The following is a 17,375-nucleotide window of genomic DNA, read 5'->3' as shown; positions in this document are numbered from 1 at the left end:
CTGTGTTCGCTGAGAATACCAACATACCAGAGCAGATATGTGTAAGGTCGAATTAATATTGTCTTTGTAGGGGAAACGTTTCCATCAGCCCCTGTTATCTACTGTTCACAATCCAGTTACGTCTTTTTCTCCCATCGCCCTCAGGCTTCATTTAAGTTAGTTATTAGAGTTTCTTTTCAGTAGCTGCACGTAAGCTATTGATAGATTTGTGATCATGTTAATACAGTTCCTGATGACTTGTGGCTGATGAAGTCGACAATTTAAACAACTGTTGCTTCTTATTGCTACGTGCTGTGAGTACAGTAACAAGACTATTGCTTTACTCTTTGTACTGTAAGTGGTGGTTTCCTATTTTTATGATATGGGATAGGTTTACAAGCCGAACGAATTACACTGTAACTATTCACTTTAGAATAAGTATACTTTACGCTCACCCAGATATGGTGACCAACCTGTAGCAGCTCGTCGGAGCTTCTAATCTTTAACCTAGCCGCGCGGGATTAGCCGAGCGATCTGGGTCGCTGCAGTCATGGACTGTGCGGCTAGTCCCGGCGGAGGTTCGAGTCCTCCCTTGGGCATGGGTGTGTGTGTTTGTCCTTAGGATAATTTAGGTTAATTAGTGTGTAAGCTTAGGGACTGATGACCTTAGCAGTTAAGTCCCATAAAATTTCACACACATTTCTTTAACCTACTTAGTGACCGATTGAACTGGTTCACTTGTGTGTCAGCTTCCGTTGAAATCATCGTGGCTGGAACTAATTCATAACGTCTACATTTCAAATACCTTGTCTTCCTACCACCGTGGCTTAGATCTATACGTGAATTTGCCAGAAGGTAGTTTCCAACGTATCGAAGAAGGTGTCAACTTCGTAGAAAAATCGAAGGTATTAAGGAATTGTTATTTCCCAGCACAGAGCTGTCCTATGTAACAGATAATAGCCAGATATGACGTCATAATCAGCCAGTTGTTTCACTTATTAGCCGATGTGGCATCCACTAACAGAAGATAGATTTCACTGCAAGATAAATGAAAATGTGGTCAGAAGATTTAGGAATAACCCACCACTGCACCTTTGGCTAGTGTAGAAACAAATACAGAAAAATTCAAAACCTAATGCGCTCCCTTCAGACTATCGAAAATTTCCTAATTCATCTTTAGTATCCTTTCTGGACTTGTTTGTTTATTACCGCCAATTAAAGCTGTGCTTCAATCACAATAATGCTCGCTTCTCCAAATAAAATCAGGTTAACAGTATAACAATCGACTGTGAACAATTCTTAACAATCGAACTAGTAGTAAGAACACACTGAATTCTCTACCATTAAATTCGCGTTAAGATCAAGCCCAAAGCCACGGTGGTACCAGATAAATTTCTGGTATTTGGAATGTGGACTTTATGAATTAGTTTCAGTCTTGACGATTTCAACGGCAACTGAGACACAATTCAGCCAATTCAATCGATCACTACGCAAGTTAAAGACTAGAAGACGAACGAATTGCCAGAGATTGATCACGGTATCTGGCTGAGCGTAAGGAATACTTATTCCAAAGTGATTAGTTACAGCGAAATTCGTTCGGCTTGTTATCCGAAATTAGATCAATTTCCTCGGTGCAACGCGATTAGGATAACTGTGCACCATTTCAGATACTGTGTCGTGTTTTACAGACACGTTACCATTCACTCTTGGTATCTGCTTCGTCGTTCACTGATTTGAACTACGAGTTTGAGAATTACACAAATACGAAACAATCACATACGACACAATGGGTAAAGCAACCGCCTTTTTGCTGTATTACACAGCATATAGCATTAAGGAGCAACGGTTGTTCGAAATATCGACTACAGTAGCCACAACAGGTATCATGAACTGTATTAACATGATCACGGACCTATCACTGCTTACTTACAGTTACTGGGAATAAATCCTAATAAACAAATTTAATTAAAATCTGAAAGCGAAGAGAGAAAAGGACGCAACTGCGTTGTCAACAGTAAATACCATGAGCCGATGGAAACGTTTTCCATACTAACACAACATTAATTCCAACTTGCTCGCATCTGCAGTAGCGTGTTGGTGTTCTCAGCGTACCTTATTTGCAAAGATGAGTGAGTTCACAGAACTGAGGAATTACTCCGTAAAGAGTCACGGGAGACCAAGAGTCCCTCACATAAAAACCCTTCTCTAAACATTCCCCACCATCCTCTGAAAGTGTGCCGATGGTATTCGAACTCACCTTGAACAGCTATGAAGGGTTCCCGATTGAACACTTATTGAGCAAGCGCTAATTTTCCTCTAATGTTGATCTGTGCGATGCACTTTTGCCAAAATGTGTTATGTGCACTGTACCCATTAAAAGTCTGTACTAAATAACTTTCAACGAGAACTAGTAGTTGTAAGTGTAAAAAATAAAAAAAACATCATTGAGCTATACCGACGGAAGTGACTGATGGTGGTACATAATTTATGTTCCTACTGAGCAGTAACTCCGAAAATCGTTATACAGTACATGCTGATAACAGAATCCCATAGCCAGTTCACATTTCCAATGTATCACTTCTAACAATTTGTACTTCTTAACGCCAGTAACAGTAGGATATAGCTGCAGAAGCTAGGTCAGATATTAAAAACATCGAGCATAAATAAGGACTGCTTGCAGAAAGCGCTCATAGTATTACAATTTGAGGCACGCGTCCCCATTTCCTTACGTCGCTCTTATCTCGCTGCTCACTGCTGCTCTATTTATTATGCTTTGGTGAGAACCCAGTCCGTTACAGCTCTCGTATTAGTCACTGACCCGTAGTTCGCCACGAAGATATAATTATACCGGCAGCTATTTTAAAGTCTTATCACCAAACGCTTTTAGCAAGCTGCTCTATAAATATAGCAGCACGGCCGACATTTTCCTAACTAGATCGTTTAATTCGCTCCAATAAAATCCGTATCATGTTTTGAAGAAACAATCTTCTCACTGTACTTTTTATATTTTTACTTTGCTACATTGTTACACCATGCTCATGGCTTGTAGATTTTTAAAATTGTGTAACAAATTCATCATTATAATGAAATTTTTATAACATTTTCAAAGTAAATAAAACTTCTTCATACATATTGGATACAGGAGTTTTTATTGTAGTTTGATTTCGTCCTTAGAGAAATCGTGGTTGCTTTAACTTTCATTTCACTTTTAATTTTTAATGACCCTGTATGTTACGGCAAATAATTCAAATAAGGTGATAATCTAACCTGCTATCGGAGAAATTACAAACAATGTTATGCAAAAATCGGCCTTGATAATCTACCCTCCCTTGCCACAGGTAAGTGATCTCCCATTGTGTTCGAAACAAGGTGCGTGACGCGTGCTGGATGCTGGCGATATTAACTTTATTATTAGAACGATGAGAGAGTCTGATATTTTAAAGTACGATATATTCAGTTTTAGCATCAACAGAACATTTGGAATGTCAACAAGAATCGTCAAGCGGGACACCAAATAATTACGGACTGAAACTGAAACAGGCAAAAATCTTATATCGGAGTATCTAAATCTTGTGAATTCAGATAGTTTTACATACGAATAATTGAGAACGTATCAGAATGTCGGAATCTGTAAGGAAACATATTTTCCATAGTATCATTTGTTGTAGTCAGTGTTGTAATTTTTTGCGATGTTCGAAGGATACAGTGACCTTATTCTAACATACGTGACATCTATACATGTAGGAGGCTACTGAAACAGTAAGGAGTATACAGAGGGTATCAAAAAGAACCATCCGATTAAAAAAAAAATCATAGCTGTTCTGTTATTTGAGATACGAGCGTGAACAACGTACTGCTGGAAAGACTAAGCAGCCTTACATGATTCCCGCTAGGTAGCAGCAGTGTGTACCCACTTCAGTTCTAGTAAAAATGGTAAATAAGTATCATATCAAACATTCACAAAAGAATAGGTTCAGAACTAATGTTCTAAGGTGGGAAGTGGCAACTGTAAAACCACTGCACTCATCTGGGCCTACACTGCCTACTGTTATTCAGGATGAAAGTGAATCACCGATTTCAGCTACATGAGGACATTGAAGTAATTTAACAGAGCGGGCGGTAGCCTTTACGGCGTCGGTTATCCGAGCACGGCTCCCATCCTACTCAAAGCCCCAACTTGTCTTACAGGACATGAAGTACACATTTTTACATAACCTCAGGTAACCAAAACTCACAGGAGGCCGACTGCAACAGGTCATTGCTATTCTGAAATTGTAGTGGTTTGCTGGTAATATATTCCTTACTGTTCAGTAGTCACGTACGTGTATAAATGCACACATATTTTAATAGTGTCAGCTCTGTGCTTCGAACATAACTGTTCTGTTATTTGAGATATGAGCGTGAACAACGTACTTCTAGAAAGACTAACGAGCTTTACATGGTTCCCCTAGGTATCAGCAGTGAGCACCCACTTCAGTTCTAGTAAAAATTATGACGGGACAACAAAAAGCGTTTCCTGTTTTACGTTTTGCACGATGCGGGTGAGTAATAACTGTTCAGCCTGCCTTTCGTACTAGGTATGGCGTGGATCCTCCTAAAGAACAGAGCTTCAGACGATGCAATGAACAATTCCAAAAAACAGATTGTTTGTGTAAAGTGAAATCGCCAGCCGTCCCCGAGGTGTGTGACAGACGTCGAACGAATCCGCCGTAGTTTCCCAAGGCGTCTGCAGAAATCCGTTAGCCGTGCAGCTCGACAGCTCAGCATGCCCCCGATGTCCGTCTGACGTCGACGTTTACTCATGAAACCATACAAAATTCAGCTATTGCAAGCTTTTCGTGAAGGTGAGAAACAACAACGTGTGAACTTCTGCAATTTCGTTCTTGGCAAGAAAGGGGATGGCAGTTTTCTTCCACGCTCAATATTTAGTAACGAGGCAACATTCCACTTAAATGGAAAAATAAACAGTCTTAACGGGAGAATATGGGGTACAGTACAACCACATAAAGTCGTACAACATTTAATGTGCTTAGTGCAGTTTCACGGGAAAACGTGTATGGTAAATTTTCCTTTGCCGAGAACACTGTTACAGGAAGCACATATCTCCATATTCTTAAGAACTTTCTTCCCACAGATGCAGACAGATTCGTACGAGTAAATTTACCAAAAGGATGGGGCACCACCCACTGGTATCTGGAAGGGCGGAAATTTTTAAACCAATGGATTACTGAACAATGGATCTGTCGCACTGTACCAAATGATTCAGCCTTACAGTACTGGCCTCCAGGGTCACAGAACCTCACTGTATGTGATTATTCCTTGTGGGAGTTTACAAAAGACTGTGTTTATGTGTACCCGTTATCAACAACAATGAATAAACTGAGATTTCGCATGACAGCAGGCTGTGGAAGCTGTAACTCAACACATGCTCGCTGCAGTGTGGGAACGATCTGAATACTGCATTGACATATGTCGTGCATCACAAGGGGGGCATATTGAACACCTATGAAAAGGTATTAAAAAAACTTTTTGAGTTTCTCATTCATTAAAAAACAAAATTTATTGTATATGTTTATTAGTTTCAGAAACATAGACGTACCAAATCGGATGATTCTTTTTGTTAAACTCCGTGTTATCAGCAAACCACTACAATGTCAGAATAGCACTGACACTCGCCAATACATAACTAGAAGAAGAAGAATCACCAATGTTTCGAGCTGTACGTGTCCATAATTTAGAAAAAAATGCACATCTGCACTATGTAGTAAACAGTAGCAACATGTTTAAAACACAAGACAAATGAATATCACACGAAGTATGCTTTATTCCGCACGCCTTCCTAAATAGGACTATTATATGTGCGGTACCTGTTCTTTCGCACATGTAATAGTAATATCTAGGTCTGACGGCGATTCATGCTAAATTTTCATGTTGATACACCCGAATTCCAGCGTCTTGTGGAAATCCAGCATAAACGCGGTGAACAATGTGAATGGGGATGGTGGACAGTAGACTCTAAATCTCGTGGATCCAGATACTTTTACACAAGAATGATTGAGAGCTTACAAGAACGTAGGAAACGGTAATTAAATATATTTTCTATTTTATCAATTTTTGCATCCAGTATTGTAATTAGTCGCGATGTTCGAAGCACAGAGCTGACAGTATTAAAATATATGTGACATCTATACACGTACGTAGCTACTAAACAGTAAAGAATATTTTTCAAGCAAACCACTACAGTTTCAGAATAGCACTGACCTGTTGCAATCGGCCTCCTGTGAAAGAATAATTCACAGTTTTTATTACTTCAGGATATGTAAAAATGTATACTTCATGTCCCATAAGACAAGTTGGGGCTCTGGGTATGATGGGAGTCGTGCTAGGATAACCGAGGCCGTAAACGCGACCGCCCGCTCTGTTAAATTACTTCAATGCCCTCATGCGGCTGAGATCGGTGATTCACTTTCATCCTGAATAACAGTAGGCTGTGCACGTCCAGATGAGTGCAGTGGTTTTATAGGTGCCACTTGCCACCTTAGAACATTAATTTTGAATCTATTCTTTTGTGAATGTTTGATATGATGCTTATTTACCACTCTTCATGAATTTACTTTAGTCGAAGCTACGTACTTACAGGTAGGAATTAGGCAGCGCCAATGAAACTTCTAATTCTAAAATTAGCTTTTGGTTTGCCATCAGATCAGCAAATTAAATAACTCTGCATCAGCACGAGTGTAGGAGATAAAAATAAGTTAGTGTGCGTCGTCCATTCCAATCATTGGCTACGCTCTGGATATACACTAAAGCACCAAAGAAACTGGTATTAGAAAAGCGTATTCAGATACAGAGATACGTAAACAGGCAGAATACGGCGCTGTGGTTGGCAACGCCTATATTAGACAAAAAGTGGTTGGCACAGTTTTTGGATTGGTTACTGCTGCTACAATGGCAGGTTATCGAGATTTAAGTGAGTTTGAATGTGGTGTTATAGTCGGCATACGAGCGGTGGTACACATCATATCCGAGGTAGCGATGAAGTGAGTATTTTCCTGTACGACCATTTCACGAGTGTAATGGCTGATATCGAAATAAGTGTCCAAGGAATAGAAAAGCAACTGAAATCTCTCAACAGAGGAAAGTCCACTGGACCTAACGGAATACCAATTCGATTCTACATAGAGTACGCGAAAGAACTTGCCCCCCTTCTAACAGCCGTGTACCGCAAGTCTCTAGAGGAACGGAAGGTTCCAAATGATTGGAAAAGAGCACAGGTAGTCCCAGTCTTCAAAAAGGGTCGTCGAGCAGATGCGCAAAATTATAGACCTATATCTCTGACGTCTATCTGTTGTAGAATTTTAGAACATGTTTTTGGTCGAGTATCATGTCGTTTTTGGAAACCCAGAATCTACTCTGTAGGAATCAACATGGATTCCGGAAACAGCGATCATGTGAGGCCCAACTCGCATTATTTGTTCATGAGACCCAGAAATTATTAGATACAGGCTCCCAGGTAGATGCTATTTTCCTAGACTTGCGGAAGGCGTTCGATACAGTTCCGCACTGTCGCCTGATAAACAAAGTAAGAGCCTACGGAATATCAGACCAGCTGTGTGGCTGGATTGAAGAGTTTTTAGCAAACAGAACACAGCATGTTGTTATCAATGGAGATACGTCTACAGACGTTAAAGTAACCTCTGGCGTGCCACAGGCGATTGTTATGGGACCATTACTTTTCACAATAAATATAAATGACCTAGTAGATAGTGTCGGAAGTTCCATGCGGCTTTTCGCGGATGATGCTGTAGTATACAGAGAAGTTGCAGCATTAGAAAATTGTAGTGAAATGCAGGAAGATCTGCAGCGGATAGGCACTTGGTGTAGGGAGTGGCAACTGACCCTTAACACAGACAAATGTAATGTATTGCGAATACATAGAAAGAAGGATCCTTTATTGTATGATTATAAGATAGCGGAACAAACACTGGTAGCAGTTACTTCTTTTAAATATCTGGGAGTATGCGTGCGGAACGATTTGAAATGGAATGATCATATAAAATTAATTGTTGGTAAGGTGGGTACCAGGTCGAGATTCATTGGGAGAGTCCTTAGAAAATGTAGTCCATTAACAAAGGAGGTGGCTTACAAAACACTCGTTCGACCTATGCTTGAGTATTGCTCATCAGTGTGGGATCCGTACCAGATCGGGTTGGCGGAGGAGATAGAGAAGATCCAAAGAAGAGTGGCCCGTTTCGTGACAGGGTTATTTGGTAACCATGATAGCGTTACGGAGATGCTTAGCAAACTCAAATGGCAGATTCTGCAAGAGAGGCGCTCTGCATCGCGGTGTTGCTTGTTCACCAGGTTTCGAGAGGGTGAGTTTCTGGATGAGGTATCGAATATACTGCTTCCCCCTACTTATACCTCCCGTGGAGATCACGAACGTAAAGTTAGAGAGATTCGAGCGCGCACGGAGGCTTTCAGACAGTCGTTCTTCCCGCGAACCATACGCGACTGGAACAGAAAAGGGAGGTAATGACAGTGGCACGTGAAGTGCCCTCCGCCACACACCGTTGGGTGGCTTGCGGAGTATGAATGTAGATGTAGATGTAGATGTAGAGTGTACCGTGAATATTAGGAATCCGGTGAAACATCAAATCTCCAACATGACTGCGGCCGGAAAAAGATCCTTCAAGAACATGACCGACGACGACTGAAGAGAATCGTTCAACGTGACAGAAGGGCAACCCTTCTGCAAATTTCTGCAGATTTCAATGCTGGGTCATCAACAGGTGACAGTGTGCGAACCAGTCAAGGAAAAATAATCGATATGGGCTTTCTGAGCTGAAGGACCACTCGGGTACCCTTGATGACTGTACGACACCAAGATTTACGCCTCGCCTGGGCCTTTCAACAGCGACACTGGATTGTCGATGACTAGAAACATGTTGCCGGACGGACGAGTCTCGTTTCAAATTGTATCGAGTGATGAACGTGTATTGGTATGGAGAAAACCTCATGAATCCATGGATCTTCTATGTCATCAACGGACTGTTCAAGCTGGTGGAGTATCTGTAATCGTATGGGGCGTGCGTAGGTGGAGTCATATGGGGCGCCTGATACGTCTAGATACGACTCTGACAGGTGATAAGTACGTAAGCATCCTGCCTGATCAACCGCATCCATTCATGTCCATTGTGCATTCGGATTTGGGCAATTCCAGCAGGACAATGCGACACACCACATATCCAGAATTGCTACGAGTGGCTCGAGGAACACTCTCCTGAGTTTAAAAACTTCCACTGGCCACCAAACTCCTCAGACATGAACATTATTGAACATATCTGGGATGCCTTGTAACGTGCTGTTCAGAAGACACCTGCACCCCCTCGTACTCTTACAGATTTATGGGCAGCCCTGCAGGATTCATGGTGTTGGTTCCCTCCAGCACTACTTCAGACATTAGTCGAGTCCAAGCCATATCGCGTTGCGGCACTTAGACGCGTTCGCGGGAGCCCTACATGATCTTAGGCAGGTGTACCAGTTTCTTTGGCTCTTTAATGTATATACGTCTAGCCACCGGCAGTGATAATAAGAAAAATTTATGCTCACCATTACTGAATACCCAAAGAACAGCATTTGGAAAAGATACCGAGAGTGAACAAAAATACATTCTGCCCAATCGTCGTTAGTCTTACGTACGTACAAGGTGTGGTACCAAAGGAGCTATGTTGTTCGCAAGGAGATAAAATTTGTTAGAAGTAACATGTGTGACTGCGTCCTCTGTAGTCAGGGCTGGGGAGTTCTTCGCTTGCACAGGTCCCCGCGGCGCTTCGGCTTGATATCCATCCGTAACTTTTGGTAGTCTCGATTTGCCCATTGTGTGGTGCTTAAGTTTGTGGCGTTTTCCATAAGTTTAATAAACACAATAGATACGCATAACAGAGAATTTAGTCATCAATAATATATTCTCTTTCATGATTTACATGAATCTTCGAACGCTCGGGCAACTTCTGAGTCCCCGGCTGAAGGAATCACGAATAATTCGTCGAGCCATGTTCGGAGGGCATTTTCATGCAGAATGGAAGTTTTTTGAAGATTGTTTGATAGAGAGCGAAAAAGGTGGTAATCTGAGAGCGGAAGGTGAATAAGGTGGTTGCCGAATAGCTTCCCAACCAAACTCCTGTAGAGCGTTTGTCAGTCTGGCAGAATGCGCGTGGGCGTTACGGTGGAGTAGCAATACTTTACGCAGTCTTCCTGGTTATTATTTTTGCATTGCGCCTGCAAGACGTCTCAGTTGTTAACAATAAATTTCAGCAGCGATGGTTAAAACTAGGCGAAGCAATTCCTAGTACGAACCACCGTCGCTGTTCTACCTGATCCACAACATTAACGTTCGTGGTTGCGCACAGGTTTTTGTACGGGGAGTTGCCGCTTTGGGCACAACCAATCCTTTTCTTTCTTTATGTTAGTACAAAGACACCATTTCTTGTCACCAGCAACGATACGGTATAGGAACTGTCGGTGTTGTTCACGAGCATATTTATGACGAGCAAGCAGAGCTGCATAAATGACCACCTTTGTGATTTTGGCTTAGACCATGTGTACCCACACACACGATTTTCGAATCTTTACCACTGCATGTAAATACCTCACGGTGGTGGAACTATCACAGTTCATCACATTGTCCAGTTCTCGAGTACACTGACGTGGACCATTGAGGGTTAATGCGTCTAAACGTCCTCAAGTTGGAGAGTCACTAACGTCAAAACTATCCTCCTTAAACAGAGAAAATCATTTTCTTCCCGTGCCCTGGCCAATTGAATTATCCCCGAACATGGTGCTAACGTTTCTGGTTGCCTCCACTGCTGCGACCCCTAACTCAAACTGGAACGTTCCGATTTCTCCACCTGGCTCTATTTGCTAGCGTCCACAGCTCCATTCACTGCCTCCATGCGACAAAATGACAATACGTAAACTCAAAATAGCAACAGTGAACTACAATTAATGGACGACAATCGATAAATAAACCCGTAGAAATCGGAATATCAATATGCACAACAAAAACGCTACGAACTTATGCACTAACCTAATATCCTAGCACCGTACTTTTGCAGTCCCAAAAACCACTCAGCAGCAACATTATCGATGGTGGGGGTCTTGGCCTTTGTGAATTCACAAGCTTCGACTGCTTGCTTCTGTACTTTGTCTCGGGGTTATACTGTTGGTGATTAGCCGGCTGCAGAAGTCATCTGGATTGGCCTGACACAGCTGCAACGCTTCTGCTATTGCCTCGGATCAACGGCTTTCTGGAATGTGTGTGAGGAGTCGTAAAATACACTCAGGCATCGACCTTTGTCATGTTTGCAATCTCCTGCGTGATGTTGACAACTGGTCTGTGATCGCCAGAACTGCGATACGTCTGTCTTTGAGCAATAGGGCCTCAACTTCTCTTGCGTTTCCCGATTCTTTACAGAGGGGATGATCTACCACTTCGTCTTTTCGCCATCCGGACCTGTCTGACCAAATCAGCGTAGACGACTGCAGCGTTGCTTCCCTTCAGATGCAGCAAAAATATTACCGCACTAACTACGGATTACAAGCTAGCAGCGCCATTTTGTTTCCACTCCTCTGTCGACGTCCTACGTCAAGTTAGCGAGGGGATCTTAGGTGTACCAGTTCTTCAGGAACGTACGTACAGGATAACTTAAATTTTTGACGATTGCAATTAAAATTTTATGATTACCTCTCTTAGAGATGTATTCTTACGTTCCATCAGGAAACGCCATGTTCGGGTCTGGTACAAAAACGATACATATGTGGCAAAATTTGTCTATATATCAAAAAACATCACGTTCAATTACTGGTGGTCGACCTCAGACTTTGAGTTCACACGGACATCTACATTAGTTTCTCCCACAGCTCAATTTCTTCCTGTACGTCGCTTTCCGTAATTACGCAGCAACAGCGCCACTTTTGTCTTCCTGCTGAGCGCGAAAACGCGTCGGCAGTAAACTGCTCCTACACTGCTCTTGAACACAGCGCACAGACACAGCTCTAGGTCGGAGAAATGTAGAGTACTAACAAGCAAGACAAATTGTTCCTTAGTATTTCGAACAATCTTTAATTTTTTGTAGGATCTTGTATGATAAACACAGACAACTTCCATTGCGGATTGCGGATAGTTCGCACATTGTTCCTGCAGCCGCGATAGAATATATGAGATTTTGTGAATTTAGGCACAAAAAGATGAACGATTTCCGTTTGGATCTTTGAGAATCACATGCTACCGGCAACGAAGAGATAACTCTTCGAAACGGGTTGGTGAGTCGTGTGTGCATTAAAGTACCATGGTTTTTGTTTATCTTCAGTGCGGATCCTATACAACAGGTTTTCTTCACCCTGTAAGTAACCCTAGACTTGTTACAGATCCCAAATCTTGTGGGGATTCTTCTTTTACCACTTTCAAGCCCACTGATACAGAAATAAATTTAAAAATAAATCCTATAAAAACACATTTCCTAAATGAATCAAAAAATAACATTTTAGTTAAAAAATTTTGTATTGTTTGATGAAGAAGTTGGTCCAGCAATAACTTTGAATAATTTAAGATTGTCCTTTAATTTTCACTCTACATTTCATTTGTTTTTCGTAACAGATATGAAAAGAAACTGAGTCTCAGAAGTAATATTTATTGAAGATATACAGAGAGAACACAAGGATTAGTTCATTTGTTTTTCGTAACAGATATGAAAAGAAACTGAGTCTCAGAAGTAATATTTATTGAAGATATACAGAGAGAACACAAGGATTAGCTCCATCGATTTGTGAAGAACGTTTACATAACACGTGAATACTAGTTTGAATAGCCGTGGGTATTATATATGTTGTTGTTGTTATTACTAAAGTATAACATATTTCATAATTTGGATGGATCAAGTAATCTGAAGAGTTTCCGCCAGCAAAAACACGCATTGCCCGCTTTTAGCTCGAAAGAGCTACTCAAATATGACTATGATTTCACGTTTGTTTCTGAAACTTTCACTAGTCACGTCTGTTCACAAATAATATATGAATTAATTTAGACCACAAAATTAGAGTGGCGGTGACACTGTTTACCACCTGTCCATAGGAGTAGAGCTCAAGTGTATCCGACGAATAGACATTCGGCTGTCCTGGCGGAAGTATCAACATACAGAGTTAACAATGAAGGTTAGCAATTACTTCTTTGTGATAATACAAGGGTTGGAACTTAAATGGTGGCAACTATTTATTCACAACCAATAAAAAAGAGTTACGTGTTTACAGCTGTTACTGTTCTTCAAAGTAGTCACCAGCGTTGTGTAGAACCCGTTGCCAGCGATGTTGAAGGTGTAGTATACCGTACGTAGAGCCTGTTCTGTTGATGGTGCGAATGGAGCGGTCTACTGCCTGTCGAATCTCTGGAACAGTTCTGAAGCGAATGCCACGAAGTAGTTCCTTCATCTTCGGATTCAAATCAATATCACAAGGACTTACGTCCGGGGAGTATGGTGGATGGTACAGTGTTTCCCAATCCCATCAACCGAACAGAGCAGCTACAGCTTGCGCGGTATGCGCCCACGCATTGTCGTACAAAATGATGGTTGGGTTGCGCAGAAAGTGTCGCCGCTTCTTCGCAAACCTGGTCGCAGGTGATGCTCCAAAACCAATCAGTAATACTGTGCATTGACGGTCTGCCGTGGAGGAACGTAATGCGTTAGGATAACACCATCACAGTAGTACACGAGAATCTCCATAACTTTAGACCGCTCCATTGACACCATCAACAGAACAGTATGTGCTAACGGTATACTAGGCCTTCCACATCGATGTTAACGGGCTCTACACAAAGCTGGTGACTTCTTTGAAGGACAGTAACAGCTGTAAACATGCAATTCTTTTGTATCGGTTGTGAATAAATAGTTGCCACTATTTAAGTTCAAACCCTCGTGTTAATATGGTCTTTTGAATAACGGCTATCGTGCGTTGTGTAGGGCCGATATCAAATATGTAGAGTATGTACTTTAGATAGCTACAAAATGTCATTGTATTAAACTCATCGGAAAATGATTAAATTGGATGATTGAAGCTTTTCTCCTGTTTAGTCCTGTCTACAGTATATCTACAACTGTTGCTGGCCTAATAAAAGACAAGGCTATCCCTACCCATGGATACATTTTGTGAACTAGAGTCGGATTTAGTTAACACATCCAGTTACTGCATTTTCAGTCCTATTCAGCCCAACAAGACAGGCACATTGTCAGGAAAGAGTTTATGATCCCAGTTTCCTGCAGGCGTACTTCTACGGCAGTTGAAGTGCACGGGACAGTTTGGGTCTTGTGGGCAAAATGTCTAAATTGCATATGCACAATGTGATCAAAATTATCCGAACACCCCCGAAAAACATACGTTTTTCATGCATTGTGCTGCCACCTACTGCCTAGTTCTCCATATTAGCGACCTCAGTAGTCACTAGACATCGTGAGAGAGCAGAATGGGGCGCTCAGCGGAACTCACGGACTTCCAACGTAGTCAGGTGACTGGGTGTCACTTGAGTCATATGTCTGTACGCCAGTTTTCCACACTCCCAGATATCCCTAATCCCACTGTTTCAGATGTGATAGTGAAGTGGAAACGTGAAGGAACACGTGAAGCACAAAGGCGTACAGGCCGACCTCCTCTGTTCACTGACAGAGACCGCTGACAGTAGAAGAGGGTCGTAATATGTAATAGGCAGACATCTTTCCAGACAATCACACATGAAGTCCATCAGGATCCACAGCGGCGAGAGGTGAGAAATCTTGGATTTCATGGTCGAGCGGCCTGCTCATAAGCCACAAATCACGCCGGTAAATGCCAAAATTTAATGAAGCTTATCTTTAAAGCACAAACACTTTGAAAGAAAGCAACTCAATCACTATGGAGGTAGGGTTGATTTGGGGGGAAGAGTCCAAACTGTGAGGTCACCGGTCTCATCAGATTAGGAAAGTAAGTGAGCTGTGCCCTTTCAAAGGAACCATCCCGGCATTTGCCTGAAACGATTTAGGGAAATCACGGAAAACCTAAATCAGGATGGCCGGATGCGGGATTGAACCGTCGTCCTTCCGAACGCGAGTCCTGTGTGCTAACCACTGCGCCACCTCGCTCGGTCCAAACAACGTCTCGCTTAGCGTAAGGAGCTTAAACACTGGTCGATTGAACAGTGGAAAAACGCTGTGTGGAGTGACGAATCACAGTACACAACGTTGCGATCCTATGTCAGGGTGTTGGTATGGCGAAAGCCCAGTGAATTTCATCTGCCAGCTTGTGTAGTGCCAACATCGTAACTCGGAGGCGGTTGTGCTATGGTGTGGTCGTGTTTCTCATGGAGGGCGCTAGTACCCATTGTTGTTTTACATGGACTATCACGTCACAGGCCTACACTGATGTTTTAAGCACCTTCCTGCTTCCCACTGTTGAAGAGCAATTAGGGGAAGGCGATTGCATCTTTTAATACGATCGAGCCCTGCTCATAGTGCACGGCCTGTGGCGGAGTGTTTACACGACAGTAACATCCCTGTGATGGACTGACCTGCACAGAGTCCTCACTTGTATCCTATGGAATATCTTTGGAATGTTTTGGAACGCCGACTTCGTGCCAGCCCTCACAAGAATGGGCTGCCATTTCCCACGAAACCTTCCAGCACCTCACAGATCGTATGCCTGCGAGAATGGAAGCTGTCATCAAGGATAAGGGTGGTATAACACCATATTAAATTCGAGCTATACGATGAAAGGGCGCCACGAATGCCTCCGTGGGCAAGGAGCGGATGTCTATAGTCGAGGAACTGAACGATTGGCAGAACGTTCTGATTGTTGGTTATAGAGACTTGGAGACTGTGTTGAAAAATAGTTTTATGTACATGTGGCACTGTGTCGTGGAGTGCAGTATTCAATAAAAGTCACATAATAATGTGAAATTTACATTCTAAAGTTATAACACTATACTGAATCGCGTGTTATATCAACAAATAGCGTGTATTACCAAATATGGTATTACGATGCAGTAAATGCAATTAATATATTCATTATTCAAGTAGGTTTATTCATTTTAAGCAACTCACAATTGGAGACTGTTAAACTGTCCATTACTATTAAGCAAACTAAACACTCTTTCCTGAGACAATTTGTAAGATGTAAATTTTTGTATTACTGTTTCACTAATTTCATTCACCTTGCATGGTTTTAAAAACAATTAATGCCGGAAATTTTCTCTATATAATTTTAAGTATGAGTTCATGTGCATTTACACTCTAATTGACTTCAAAACAACGTGCTGTCTTATTATCATTAATACAACCAGTATTTTTCACTAACGGAATTTAATGAAGTTTATCTTTAAAGCACAAACACTTTGAAAGAAAGCAACTCAATCACTGTGGAGGTTTTCATAAATGCAACACTAACTTCCTCCCTTAGCTTTAACTGAAACCACAGTATCTCTAGATATCTTTTTGCATTAAGAATTATGCAAATAATCAACCATTTATTTTCATTAGATTTTAACACACAGGATACTCGGATGTCAGTATTTATGTGGACTGGATCCTAAGAGGAATCATGAGAGGAACCAAATCAAGGATCGGACAGAAGTTTCACAGAATTTTCCTTATTATTGCAAATTAAACAACACTTAAATGTACTGGTTCATACTTTGACACAAATCTGACGTCTTAGATTTGCTGAAGTGATGGGGCAAAATTGGTGGCGAGTACATGGTGGCTACCTGGCCTTTCTTCTGGATGTAATTTGCTCTGTTGTCTTCTTTTTGGCGGCGTCATTTCAACATTACAGCCTTTTCCATTAATAGAGCACCATTTTATAGTCGTACACACATCCGAGGCCTTTCCATATTAATCCAGGTACTGGATGCCTCACTCGGCACTTGCGCTGTTCACACACTGGCTGCACTGACCAGACTGTCCTGTGGCTAGCCGCCGACTGGCGGGCGTCAACTCACTTCCGTTGCAAATTGGAAGTACTGTTGCGTTTCATTTTATATAATGCATGTCCCTAGGTATGAACCAGCTTAAACATAGTTGTAAACAAACATCTGTTAAAAAATCTTAATATTTAAATACATTATTATGTCGATACAAAAGCCACATAATTATGCAACATTTTCCTCCAATGAATACAAAGAATTTAAATAGCAAAGAGAAAACACTTTACACAACTTTCCACTTCATTACAATATGTCAAAGGGATTACATAGTGAGAAATAAATACTTGACATTGAACAGAATTAATCAGTACAAAATATTTACAGTATTAATTATGGTTCAAATGGCTCTGACCACTATGGGACTTAACATCTGTGGTCATCAGTCCCCTAG

General features: G+C 41.6%; 1 protein-coding gene across 1 annotated transcript in view; it reads left to right on the top strand.

Moving 5' to 3' along the window:
- The window catches only part of LOC126353850 (uncharacterized), a 233,863-nt gene extending 230,747 nt beyond the window's left edge, over positions 1 to 3,116 (top strand). The window contains exon 10 of the mRNA XM_050003006.1: positions 47 to 3,116. The gene's annotated coding sequence lies outside the window, so the exon portion shown is untranslated. The remainder of the gene's footprint in view (positions 1 to 46) is intronic.
- The last annotated feature ends 14,259 nt before the right edge of the window (positions 3,117 to 17,375 follow it).

Source organism: Schistocerca gregaria, chromosome 3, assembly GCF_023897955.1.
Source record: "Schistocerca gregaria isolate iqSchGreg1 chromosome 3, iqSchGreg1.2, whole genome shotgun sequence".
NCBI lineage: Eukaryota > Metazoa > Arthropoda > Insecta > Orthoptera > Acrididae > Schistocerca > Schistocerca gregaria.
The sequence above is the reverse complement of the archived record's forward strand: the minus strand, read 5'-3'. Positions and strand labels throughout refer to the sequence as shown.